The following is a 13,001-nucleotide window of genomic DNA, read 5'->3' as shown; positions in this document are numbered from 1 at the left end:
TACTACTGTTGCTTTTCTTGTCTTGCTTGTGGTACTCTGTACTGCCGAGCCAGCCATGGTTCCATGGATTTAGCTTTGGCTGCACTCTCCAGATGAATCATCACTCTCATCAGTATTCAGAACTAAATACTGGTTGGAGAGTGTGATGCACTCAGGGGACTCCTGCACTACCTGCCTTTTCCTTTTTGACTGCCAGCTGGTCACCCATTCCCTCTCTCCTTGCATACTGTTAAGCTGCAGTGTGACCATATCTATAAACGTGTTATCCATGAAGCTCTCAACCTCAAAGATGTGCAACAGTAACAGCAGCTGCTGCTCAAGTTCTGAAACCCAGAGCTCAAGCTATTGCAACTGACTACACTTCCTACACAAATTATTGCCTAGCACATGGGAAGCATGCTGGAGTTCCCACATAGCACAGGATATGTGCTCTAGAGGTCAGAGCAGCCCTGGAATTTCTCTATTTATTAGTTAACCTTGCTACCACTACTAAACGATACCAATATTAATACACATTCCCAATAGTAATAAGCCTTTGAGCTGTTAATAACCCTTACTACTATTTATAAGCATTAGTAATACTGATAAATCCTACTAATACTTAACACACCTTACTAGTAGTAACTCACTTGTCACTAATTATTAATACTTCATATTTCTGTCTTAGACATATGCAGAGATGATACACCAGCTTCTATGTGTGTAGAAGTTTTATTCACAGTGCTTCTAAAATGCTTGCTCTCATGCTTACAGCATCTTGTTTTCAGTTTAGTTTCAGTTCTTTAGTAACCATACTTGAGTTTGACCAACAGTACAGAGGACTGTTAATAGTCAATAGAAACACACAAACGCCAAACAACTGAATACCAAGTCTTCCACCTCCTTGTAAATCTAAAAGACTTCATTTGAAATTAAACAATCATAACCAATAGATATATGTACATTGAGCCATTTCTTAGGTTCAGCATGTCCATCATCTCTACATGCTGAAATAGTCTTTCAGTTATGAAGGCTGTTGATGACAGTGCTGAGATCCACGAACTTGAGGTTGTGATTGTGCATGATCAGCTCAATGAGGCAGATGATCAACATTGCAGTCACACATTGGAAAATGAATTGTATCCTTATAGAGTTGTGTCCTTGAAATATCTTGGTCTGCTCGCAATCAAACATCTCACATTCCACTTTGTGTTGTCATCAAATAAATATGGATTGGTACCAAACAACTGCTTGATCTATTTTGGTCCTAATGGGGATGATGCGAGTTTGTGGCTCTGAACTTAATCCATAGGGCATTTAGCGGTACTGAAACATATTGGTTTTGTTCCACTAGCGGTATCTGAAGAAAGCTCTGTTGCATGTCGAGTTTTGTGAAGACCAAAAAATCCTGAAATAATGATGATTGTTCTTGGATTGTATATAGTGGACAGTAGTCTGGAATGATTGCTTTGTTGACTGCCTTAATGTCATTGCATAGTCTAAGTTCACTATTTTACGTCACACAATGGCTAGATTTGCTATCCATGGCAATGAGCTGGTTCTCTCAGTGATTCCACCTGTTTCAAGTTATTGTGACTCCAATGACATTTCAGCATGGATTGCAAATGGCAACCATCTCAAATTTTTCAAAACGGCAGAATTGGCATGAAGATGCAAAGAGCATGACAGTACCTCTTAATCTCCCCAAATCCAGTAAGTTATTAAGGATACCATTGTGTATAGTCTGTGTCATCAATCACATAAATGTCTGCTACAGTTAGGTTTTGAACCTTAAAGCCAATCTTATCATATGGGTTTACCCCCCAACCCCTCCTCCAATAAGGCTTCTGCCTTTGGCTATGTAGAATATGAACCTGTCTGAGGTGATGTTTTTGTAATGTACTGGAACTGCAATCATTCCCAAAACTAGAATAATAGAGACATCATAAGCTTGAAGAGAGTCTGTTGTAAGAGTAAGTTGCAAATAATAATGAGAGTAGATTTTTGTTGCTCAACATAGATACTTCTGCTCTGAAGAAGTCATACAATCTCAAAATGTTCACACTGTTTCTCTCTAACAGATGCTGCCAGCCAGACCTGCTAAGTTTTTCCAGCATTTTCTGTTTTTATTACAGATACTTTCATGCCCACATCGATTAGGAGTGACACTGAAATGCCTGCGATCTCAACTGAGCAATCCTTAAAATGACCTTGTGCTTTACTATCCATGATGGTGTATACATGCTGTATCTCACTGTCAGGAAGGAAGTCCCCATGTGTCAAATCCATTAAGTCTTCTTCTTTGACAACCTGCACAACTTTGCGAAGTGATTTCACTTTAAGCATGAGTTACACTTTTCCTTCAAGTTGGTATTGTGAACTGATGAGTACTTCCACAATTTGAGCACGTTTTTGAAGGCATTTGACCACAATGAACCCTCTGACATTTCTAGCAGAACATACACTGTTCAATCATTACACTTTTCTTTGGCCTGAAGTACTTCTTAAGGCACTTGCCACCATAACAAACATAGGTGTGTCTCCTGAAAGTTGTTTAAATATTCATTGGCCTTCTGCTTTGGGACAATGTTTGCATAGTGACTTCTTGTGAGAGACTGGTACAAGTGGACTGCCCATCCCTTGAACCGCAAAATCTTGATCCCGTGGCATAGGTGGATCTCCTGGCAAAGAAAGAAATGGTGCTGGAGCCAGTAAATTTAAACTTTTCTCCATCATCCTCATCACCAGTTGTGTTTTGTGGAGATTTGCAGAGATCACACACCAGCTTCTATATGTGTACGAGTTTTATCCACAGTGCTTCTAAAATACCTGGTCTCATGTGTACAGCCTCTTCCTTTCAGTTTAATTTCAGTTTCTCAGTAGCTGCACACAGGCTTGACTAATAGCGCAGAGAACAGCAAAGAGATGCACATAATCAAACACCGAACTGAATACTATAGTTGCTGTTGTTATGTTCAAAAGCCTCCTTAAAAAATGCTGCTTTGCACTTTTGGTCACTTTCTCAAATCACCTTTCACCACTCTTGCTTGAATTTGATCCCTAGCTTTGAAGTACCTTGTTACATCTTGCTTTTTAACTGTGCTATATAACTGCAAAATGTTGTCAGCTTGCACAAGGATGAATTTGACCACTGAATTTGAAGATATGGCTTACTTTCAGTAAATGTCCACTTTCAAATTATATTTATATCATATAGTTAGCTATGCCTAATTATTGTCATGTGCTTAAATATAAAGAATGTGTTTTTTAAATAAACATAGCTATTTATACAATTTTGCGAAATCTATTTTGCATTCCATCTGCAGTTTGGCATTTTTATGAGAAATGTGGGAGTCTTGAGATTTTTATTTGCAGCCTGCTGTTCATTTAGGAAAGTTGTAAGAAGAGGAGGGTTGTCAGATCTATCAAATAAGACTTGGCCGGTTACCTCCGAGAATGATTGGAAGAAGAGAGAGTGAAAGATAGAAAGATAGAGAGAACATTGAGGTGAATAAAATCCCATTGTGAGATAACTAGCAGTAAGTATTGAAAGTGCGTTGGGGTAGTTTGAGGAGAGGTTGAGTGGGGGGGGTCCTGATGGTGTGTGGAAACCTGGGAATCCTCTGGAGTTTGGCCTAACTTCCATTCAGATGGGAAATGCTGAAGAAGAAGCCGTGGGACCAGGTCCGTCCCAGCCCCGATCCAGGAGGGATTGTGGGAGGGCGGGGTGTTGGAATTGAATTCCCAACCTCAGGAGGGTATCTGAATCTTGGACTGTAGGGTAGCTTTATTCTTGGCGGGACTCTGATCCCTGATCCCAGGGGAATCCAATTGAGGTAATTGGAATGGGGAGCTCAAATTCAGAGTGGAGGGACAACATTTGTATAGAATGGTTTCTAATGGTGGCCGTGTTTGTGGGGGGTAAGCTTGAGCTGTCAGTACAAAGCACTCCTGCTCCTCCTGACCCATAAGGAGTGCTTCCTGAGGATGTTCTCACCTCGCTGCAGCTGTCGAGTTTCCCGAGGCCCTACCAGCTGGGAGTAGTTATGATTTCCAGTCTCATTAGCACATTTAAAATGTTGGCTACCAGCCCTCTGACCCTCCTGAGTAAAAGCTGGAGATCCCTAAGTTAGAATTGGCTTCAAAACATGCTTCCAATTGTTGGAGAACTTAACCCCTCCACCCTCACTCAATCCCACCCATCGTCCCAGCCCCCATACGCTTTAAAAAAAAAGTGTAAAAATGTCTAGGAGTGAGAGGCAGGGGCTGGGAAAGGAGATTCTTCCTGGTGCATTTGTAAGGCAAATGCAGTTTGGCTGCTACAACTAGAAAATAAAGACCCTCATGAGGTAAATTTTCTCTTCACTCCCTGAGTTCCAATCTTGCAGAATGGATTGACCAACCATTGCATGGAATCTTCTGTTCTGAAGTCTAAGCCCTGTGACAGACGGGAAAATCAAAGTGATTACTGCTGGGCAAAGGAACGGCTGGGCATGTGTGATCTTCTGCTGTTCAGCTCATCATTATGTATTCGCGAGGAGCTCAGCAAAACTCATTGCGGGGCAGACAGGAAGTTGCCCTCCCCATCCTTACCTTATGGGGGATGAAAATCATATTTAAACAGCACCGGGATGGCCACTCAATCACTGCAGGCCAGGAGCTTTGGGAGTCCAAATATTAAAGAGAAAAAAGCTACCTTATCGGCCCAGGGTTCAGCAACATCTCCCTGGAGACTCTCCTCCAGGCCACCCAGAGAGCTGGGCCTCAGGATGGGAACAAGAAGCCCTCCTACCTGACCATGATGGCCTGGTGGGAGGTCACTGGGTGATTAGCATCTGTGAAACCCAAAAAGGGACCAGCCTGCAGCCAAGAGAAGGATGAATGATCTGCTGTGGGCAACAGGATAAGTGCACCATTTGCTCACTGCGAACTCACACTCTCATAAGGGAATCATTGCAGTCTAAGGGTTACAGTGCACAGGGATGACACCCACAACAGTACATGGGGCATCAGCTTTGAATTTGTGCCAGCCACATTAAGCACTCCATTTCATTTAGTCCCTGGATAAACAGCTTCTTAATCACTCACTGGGGAGGACTCAGCAGCGACAATAGGCATACATACTTCTGAACTGCTCATTTTCCCATTCGCTTTACAATCAATCATTCTGTCTTTCTGCAGGACATAATTGCCCATAATAAAAGAGGGCAGGAAAAGACAGAAGGTGGTATTCTGGAAATTCATCCCTTGAGTACCTTCAGGGAACAGGCTGCAGAGCTGGCAGGAGAGGAGAGAGAATGTGCCTGCAAGAAAGGCAAGATCGACTTCCCCCTACAACCCAGTGAGGATGAATTCAGTCTCCATCTACAATATGCGGGCATCGACTATGAGTAATCTTGAATATATGAGCCAGTTAAGTCAATCACTAATTTTCTCTTTTCTCTATTCCAGCTACCAGGAAAAGGGAGAGGACATCATTGATGAGACATCCCAGCTCCAGCCCCAGCCCACAGCCCATCTCTAGGAAGGAAGCCTCAGTATCCTCAGAGGAAGCACCATCCTGGTGTTCACCTACACATTCCACCAGGGCAAATACACGCACCTAAGTGGGTCTTAGATCTACGGCAGGTTCGGGGTCACAATCTGGTGATCAACTCACAGACACGGGTCCACAGCTGGTGGAGGTAGTGACAGCTGAGGTCTCTAACACTCAGAAGACTGCTGGAGACCAGGCCCCTGCTGAGTCTAAATCTTAACAAGCCTCAGGCCCAAGAGACCTCTTGGCGATGCAGAGACAGGCAGGGGAACATCAGGCAGAGTTGTCAGAGGCAGTAAGTAGACTAGATCAAAGGCTGGAGGAGCCTGTCACATGTTGTCTAGTATTGCGGCTCTGGCATGTGAGCACATGGAAGTCTCCATGGGCAGGATGGTGGCAGCCTTGGAAACCCAGGTCCAGCAGTTTCTGCTGGATTTGCACTTGGACCTGCACTGCAGTGCTCCAGTCATGGGTGCATTTCAGTAGTGGCTAGGCGAGAGGGGGATGGGGCACCTTGAGCTCTCCCTTGGTGCCCCTTCTCCATAAGGAATCAGGGAGAGGCCACAGAGAGGAGAGGCACCAGCCAGGCACACTGGGGCATCCACCCAAGGCACTCCAAGGGAGCCCAGCTGCTCCATCTACCCTCTGCCAGCAACCCCATCAACTCCAGCAGGTCAGGCCAAGAAGGGTGCACCTGCAGTTGAGCAGAGACCCTTATCAGGTTGCAGCCTTCTAGGCCTTGGACCTCCAGAGGACACCTGTCAAAGTCATCTCAGTCAGCAGTAATAAAAACAGAAAATGTTGGAAAAACTCAACAGCGTTTGTGGAGAGAGAAACAGAGCCATTGCATAGCAGTCAGCAGGCTGTCTCCCCCTTAGCTGTGGATGTCAGGACTGCACCTAGACATAGCAGTAGGATCAGAAAAATTAAGAAGTATTGAATACACACTGTTGGTATGGGTGTGTACACATTGTATATAATCACCACAATTCTCAATGTATGTTGAACCTATCTGTTTCCAAGTCTCATGGATTCAATTTTCCTCCTATTTTCTTCAAAATTTTGGCAGTCAGTTAAGACTCCAGAATGTTCGCTCTCAGTTGAGTTCCATCAGGAACTTCAATTGCTTTAGTTCTCCCACATTGTTAGCAGTCTATAATGGCACATGTGCAATGCCAGGCAGTGGCCATTATTTGTCACTGTGCTGCCTGGCTGATACGACATGTCAGCCAATTACTGTTGGTAACTATGCTTTGTCCTTGTAACAACTACCCAGCTGCTGTTGCATTGATGTCAGTTGTTTGAGATGGCATGATTAGTCATGGCAAAAGTCAGATTTGTCTGTCACAAGTATGGAGCAAGTTAAATAATATTGGGGAGTTACAGGCGCAGGTTACCACGTGGAAATATGATGTTGTGGTGATGACAGAGACGTGGCTCAAGCAAGGGCAGGGCTGGGTGTTAAATATTCCTGGATACAAGGTATTCATAAAATATAAGGAAGGAAGAAAAGGCGGAAGGGTGGCTGTATTGGTTAAGGGGAGCAATACAATGCTGGAGAAAAAGGATGTCCCAGAGGGTTCAAGAACAGAATCAGTTTGGCTAGAGCTAATGAACAAAAAGGGTGCAATTACATTGCTCGGTGTAGCCTATAGACCACCAACTAGTGAGAAGGACATAGAAGAACAAATCTGCAGGGAAACTGCAGACAGATGCAAGCATTATAGAGTAGTTATAATGGATGACTTCAATTACCTGAATGTAGACTGGGACAGTGGTTGTGCAAAGAGTGGAGAGGGGCAAAAGTTCCTAGATTGTGTTCAGGAAAGTTTTCTACAGCAGTATGTATCCAATCAAACAAGAAACAATGCACTGTGGACGTTGTTCTTGGAAATAAGATAGGCTAAGTAGATCAGGTGTCAGTGGGGGAACACTTAAAAGACAGTGAACATTGTAACGTACGTTTTAGGATGATGATAGAAAAGGGTGATAGGCAATCCAGAGTAAGAATAATTAACTGGAAGGGAGCCGACTTCAATGGGGCAAGAACAGATCTGGGCCAGATAGACTGGAATGAAAGATTGGCGGGACAAACTGTAGTAGAACAATGGGCAACCTTCAAAAAAAAATTGGTTTGGGCACAGTCAAGGCACATTACATCGAAAGGGAAAGGCAGGGCAAACAAATCCAGAGTTCCCTGGATGAAAAAGGAGATAGAAATTAAGATAAAAAAATAAAAAGTGTGCTTATGACAGGTGCCAGGTAGAAAATACAATTGCGAACCAAGAGGAATACAGAAGATTCAGAGGGGAGGTGAAAAAACAGATTAGAGAAGCAAAGAGGGATTATGAGAAAAGATTGGCATCTAACATAAAGGGGAGTCTTTAAGTCTTCTATAGGCATATAAATAGTAAAAGGGTGGTAAAAGGGGAGTAGGGCCAATTAGGGACTTAAAAGGGATGAAAGGGCCATGGCTGAGGTATTAAATGAATGTTTTGCATCTGTCTTTACCAAGAAGGTAGATACATGGTGACAGATGATGAAACTCTGTCACTAGAAGGGTTCAAAATGAATAAGAAGGAAGTGTGAATAGACTGTTGGTACTTAAATTTGGCAAGGCACCGGGACCAGATGAGATGCATCCAAGGATATTGAAGGAAGTGAGAGTAGAAATTGCAGGGGCACTGGCCATAACTTTTCAGTCTTCCCTAGACTCAGGGGAGGCACCAGAGGATTGGAAAATTGCAAACTTTATGCTCTTGTTCAATAAAGGTTGTAAGGATGGATAAGCCCAGCAGTTACAGATCAATCGGTTTAAATTCAGTGGTGGGCAGGATTCTAGAAACAATTATTTGGGATAGAATTAGTAGTCACATGAAAAAGAATGGGTTGATAAGGAAGACCCAGCTTGGATTTCTAAAGGGGAAATCGTGTTTAACTAACTTGCTGGAGTTTTTTGAGGAGGTAACAGAAAAGGTCAATGAGGGTACTGCTGTTGATGTGGTGTACATGGACTTTCAAAAGGCATTTGATATGGTGCCACACAACTGACTTGTAAGAAAAGTTATTGCTCATGGACTAAAAGGGACAGTAGCAATGTGGATACAAAACTGACTGAAAAATAGAAAGCAGAGAGTAATGGTCAATGGATATTTTTCAGGCTGGAGGAAGGTTTGTAGTGGAGCTCCCCAGGGGTTGGTATTGGGACCCTTGCTTTTCTTGATATGTATTAATGTTCTAGATCTTCGTGTGCAGGGGACAATTTCAAAGTTTGTGGATGATACAAAGCTTGGGAGTGTTGTAAACTGTGAGGAGGACAGTGTAGAACTTCAATAGGACATAGAAAAGTTGGTGAAATGGGTAGATAGGTAACGGATGAAGTTCAATGTGGAGAAGTGTGAGGTGATGCATTTTGAGAGGAAGAACATGAACAGACAATATAAAATTTTGAAGGGGGTGCAGGAGCAGAAATACCTGGCTGTATATGTGCATAGATCATTGAAGGTGGCAGGACAGGCAGAGAGAGATAAAGCATATAATATCCTGGGTTTTATTAATAGGGGCATGGAGTACAAGGGCAAGGAGGTTATGCTGAATTTATAAAAGACACTCGTTAGGCCCCAGCTGGAGTATTGTGTACAGTTCTGGGTACCATATCATAGGAAGGATGTGAACATATTGAAGAAGGTGATGAAGAGATTTACAAGAATGATTCTAGGGATGAAAAACTTCAGATACGAAGATAGCTTGGAGAGGTTGGGACTGTTCTCCTTGGAGAGAAGAAGGCTTAGAGGAGCTTTGATAGAGTTGTTCAAAATCATGAGGGGGCTGGACAGAGTAGATAGGGAGAAGCTGTTCCTGCTGGTAAAAGGGCAAGAGGGCAAAGATTTAAAGTGATTTGCAAAAGAAGCAAATGTGAGGTAAGAAAAAACTTTTTCACATGAGTGGTTCAGGCCTGGAGTGCACTGTCTGGAAATGTGGTGGAGGCAGGTTCAATCGAGGCATTCAAGGGGGCATTAGATGATTATTTGAACAGAAACAATGTGCAGAGATACGGGGAAAAGGTAGGGCAATGGCAGTAGGTCATAATGCTCATTTGAAGAGCCGGTGCTGACCCAATGGGCTGAATGGCCTCCTTCTGTGCCATTAAAATTCTGTGATCCTGTGATTCTGTGAAGTTTCATTTTCAATGAATTTTCATCTGTGAGAAATTGTTGTTGGGTACTGTAATCTTAGCAATCGAAACCCATAGGCTACCATAACTACCTGGAGGAAGATGTATTGGGCACGTTCAATGCTGAGTGTCCTTCCTTGGTAAATTGTCATTCTCAGTGAACATGATGCAGAACTAGGCAAATAAGGGTACAATGGGCACCTTAGCCTTGACTGCAAGGGGTTAGAGTGTATGATTAGTGTGTATTCAGCTTCCTGAAGCTGCTTCTTGAGCTCACATGGATTTTTTTTGGACCTGCACAGCGACTTAGCAAGGGTATCAAAGTATAGAACTATCAAAGGCAGAACGCTCTACTCAAATCAGAAATCATTGCATGACAGGACTTTCAGTGACTTAGAAAAGAGAGACAGGAATGGCCTTGTGCACTGTACCGTCTTGAGGACTGTGAAGCTCTCAATGTGATGCATAGACATCCCTGTAAGGCCTCTGCAGGGTCTATACAGGAAACAATGTTACCTTGGCAGCTGTGCCAGAATTAGTGTTCAAGGTCTCACCCTAATGCAAGGGCCATCTAGGACACACACTTTAAAGGCTTCCAACTATTGCAGGGTCCCGGGAGGTTGCATCTCAGCAAACCATAGTCCTGGTGAGACACTCTTCGTGAGGACATTGTAAAGAAACCTTGAACCTTAAAATAGAATGCTCTAATTACCTACTGGCCTGGAACTTAATTTGGGGGGGCTTTTCTGGTGAGTTGGCCTTTAAATAATCATCATGACATGCAAATTAATGCAAGGAGAGTTCCGACATTGCTGGTTGGGAAACTCAACCGGCCTTTAACCTGCCGTGAAAGTCATGAGAACAAAATTCCAAACTTTTGTTGCAGCATTGGGAAACTGATTTTTTTTGACTTATGCAAAATTAAGCGCCCTGCCCTCCATGTTTCCCGCTGCTGGTGGGAGCAGAAGGTTCCATCCATTATAGAACCCACCTAGACTTCTCCTACTGAAATTAATGCATTGAAAATATGTTGAAGTCTATTTGAGGTGGATGATCCGTTGCACCAGATTATTGTCCGGGCAGTAAAGATGAAAATTTACTCCAGGCAGTTAGATTGCCAGTGTCAGCATGATTACACTAAAAGCCCTATGTCGGCAATAAAATTGCTGCCAAAATGAAAACAATCAAGGAGGTATGTACCACATTGAAAAACCCACATCCTGGCAATAAAGCCCAAGTCACTGAAAACCTTCACCACACACGTCTTTAATTTACAAGTCTTACACATTTCAGCTGTTGCTGGAAATTTGAACAATCTGCATTCCCTAATTCTATTATTTACCTACTCTTACTTGTTATTCCTAATAAACGGATTTCAAATTGATTTCACATGATACAAACCACTTTGTTTGCCAAAAATTTACAAAATAGGATTGATGGGAAAGCTCCTGTTTGGCCACAATTGATGATTCAGTTTCAAACTGCACCAGTTTGTTCCTCTGGTTTATGCTCGAATCTGCCCTGCACCAGATCAATCTGGCAGTATCTTACTTTTTCTTATAAATTTTGCTTTCAAGTGTTTTCCTTCATTTATTTAAGAGTGGTAACTTGGTGATGTTTGACTAAAACAGTTGAAAATTAGTTTATAACACAAAAAACATTTTTAATCAGAGTCAGTCCACTAGCTCTGAGTACCCGAATTTTAAATCACTGATATTCACTTGTAAAAATATATAAAACTATTTTTTTCTTTTAATGAGATCCAGTGGACAGTTTCTTAGTAAATTAAACATAAAGCAAAATTACTTTCAACGCTTAAAAAAAAAGATCCTTTATTGTTCTTGACTCCAAAAGAACCAATTTAATTTTTAAAGTCTCCCTCGAGGCCTGCGAATGAGCACAATTAGTGAAAATTCCTAACAGTAATTTATTCACTGAGGGAGCATGGCCAATTTTGTGGGCAGGGTTTACCTCTTGTGTGATGTTTGTAAGACTAGTGCAAAAGATCACAGAAACCTAAGTTGTGCTAAACACCAATTGCACGCAAAATTCTACAATCTTTTGCGCCAGTTGTGCTGGCTTTGGCCAAAGTGCACCAGAAAAAAACAGCTTGATCAAAGAGTAACTCTGGGCCCTTATCTTCATTCTCTGAATCACAGGGCAGAATCATCCCATATTTGCACTAAGTGCAGCAGTGGGCGGGGAAACGACATTTTACCCACCAGCCGCAATCTCACTACTGCATTAGTTATGCATTTCCGGCAAACACACCGTTTCCATGGCAGGCAGGCTCTTATTCGCCATTTGAGAAGTGCTATCACCCTGCCGCTACATCATGCCAGGCGCCACATTTAAAATGCAGCTGCGTGCACACCTCTCAGTGCTTCCAGCCCTGAACTACCACATGGAACACAGATTGTCCCCGAAAGGCGAAAGGATGCAGCCACCCATTTTAGTGACATGTCCCTCGAGCACCTTTTGGATGCGGTGAAGGCCCACAATGGTGTCCCCTTCCCCCACTCTGGGCACAGGAGGGGCAGTGGCATCACCAATCTGGCCTGGAAGGCAGCACAGTGGTGGTCAGCGCCAATTCCCTGCAAAAGAGGAAGAGCCACCCAGTGCCACAGGAGGATGAATGAACTCCTTCGTTCCGTCAGGGTAAGTCACTCCTCTCATCACTCTCAACTCACACACTCACAAACTCAACAGACATCCACAGAGCTCTCACTCACTACCAGTTTAAGGGACATCACCATTCATTGTCTCACACATGCTTTCATTGTCCTCATCCCGTCCATGGGACCACTCAACACCCATCAGTGCAACATCCATCAGACAACCGTGCTGCGAGTGATGTGTCCTGTTTCACAGGCCACTGCCAAGCACTAATTATCTCTCCTTGTTTCCAAAGGCACATCTGCCAAACAGCCAGGAGAGTCCACAACACAAGGCCTCCAATCAAGCCCTGAAGAAGCCTCTGAAAAGGAATCTAGAGGCACCCTCCTTAAAGTCCCATTACAGCGTTCACCCACACCTCCACCTGCGCAAAGAAACACACCTCGGTGGGACCTAGCTTTAGGGTAGTTTCAGGGTCACAATCTGGTGAGCACATTGTGCTGTCTGATCCCCAGCAGGTGGCAGCAGGGACTTCCAGAGGACTGCACATTCAGCAAATGGAAGCCCTTGTGGTTGACATAGTCGACCGCTTGTTGCGATGGAGATCAGAGCGCCACAAGAGCACAGCCGATCGCATCCTGTACCTGTAGAAAACCTGAGATTTGGGCAAATCCAATCGCTCTTGCATCCTGGCTC

Source organism: Carcharodon carcharias, chromosome 3 (genome assembly GCF_017639515.1).
Source record: "Carcharodon carcharias isolate sCarCar2 chromosome 3, sCarCar2.pri, whole genome shotgun sequence".
Taxonomy (NCBI): domain Eukaryota; kingdom Metazoa; phylum Chordata; class Chondrichthyes; order Lamniformes; family Lamnidae; genus Carcharodon; species Carcharodon carcharias.
This window is presented reverse-complemented; position numbering follows the sequence as displayed.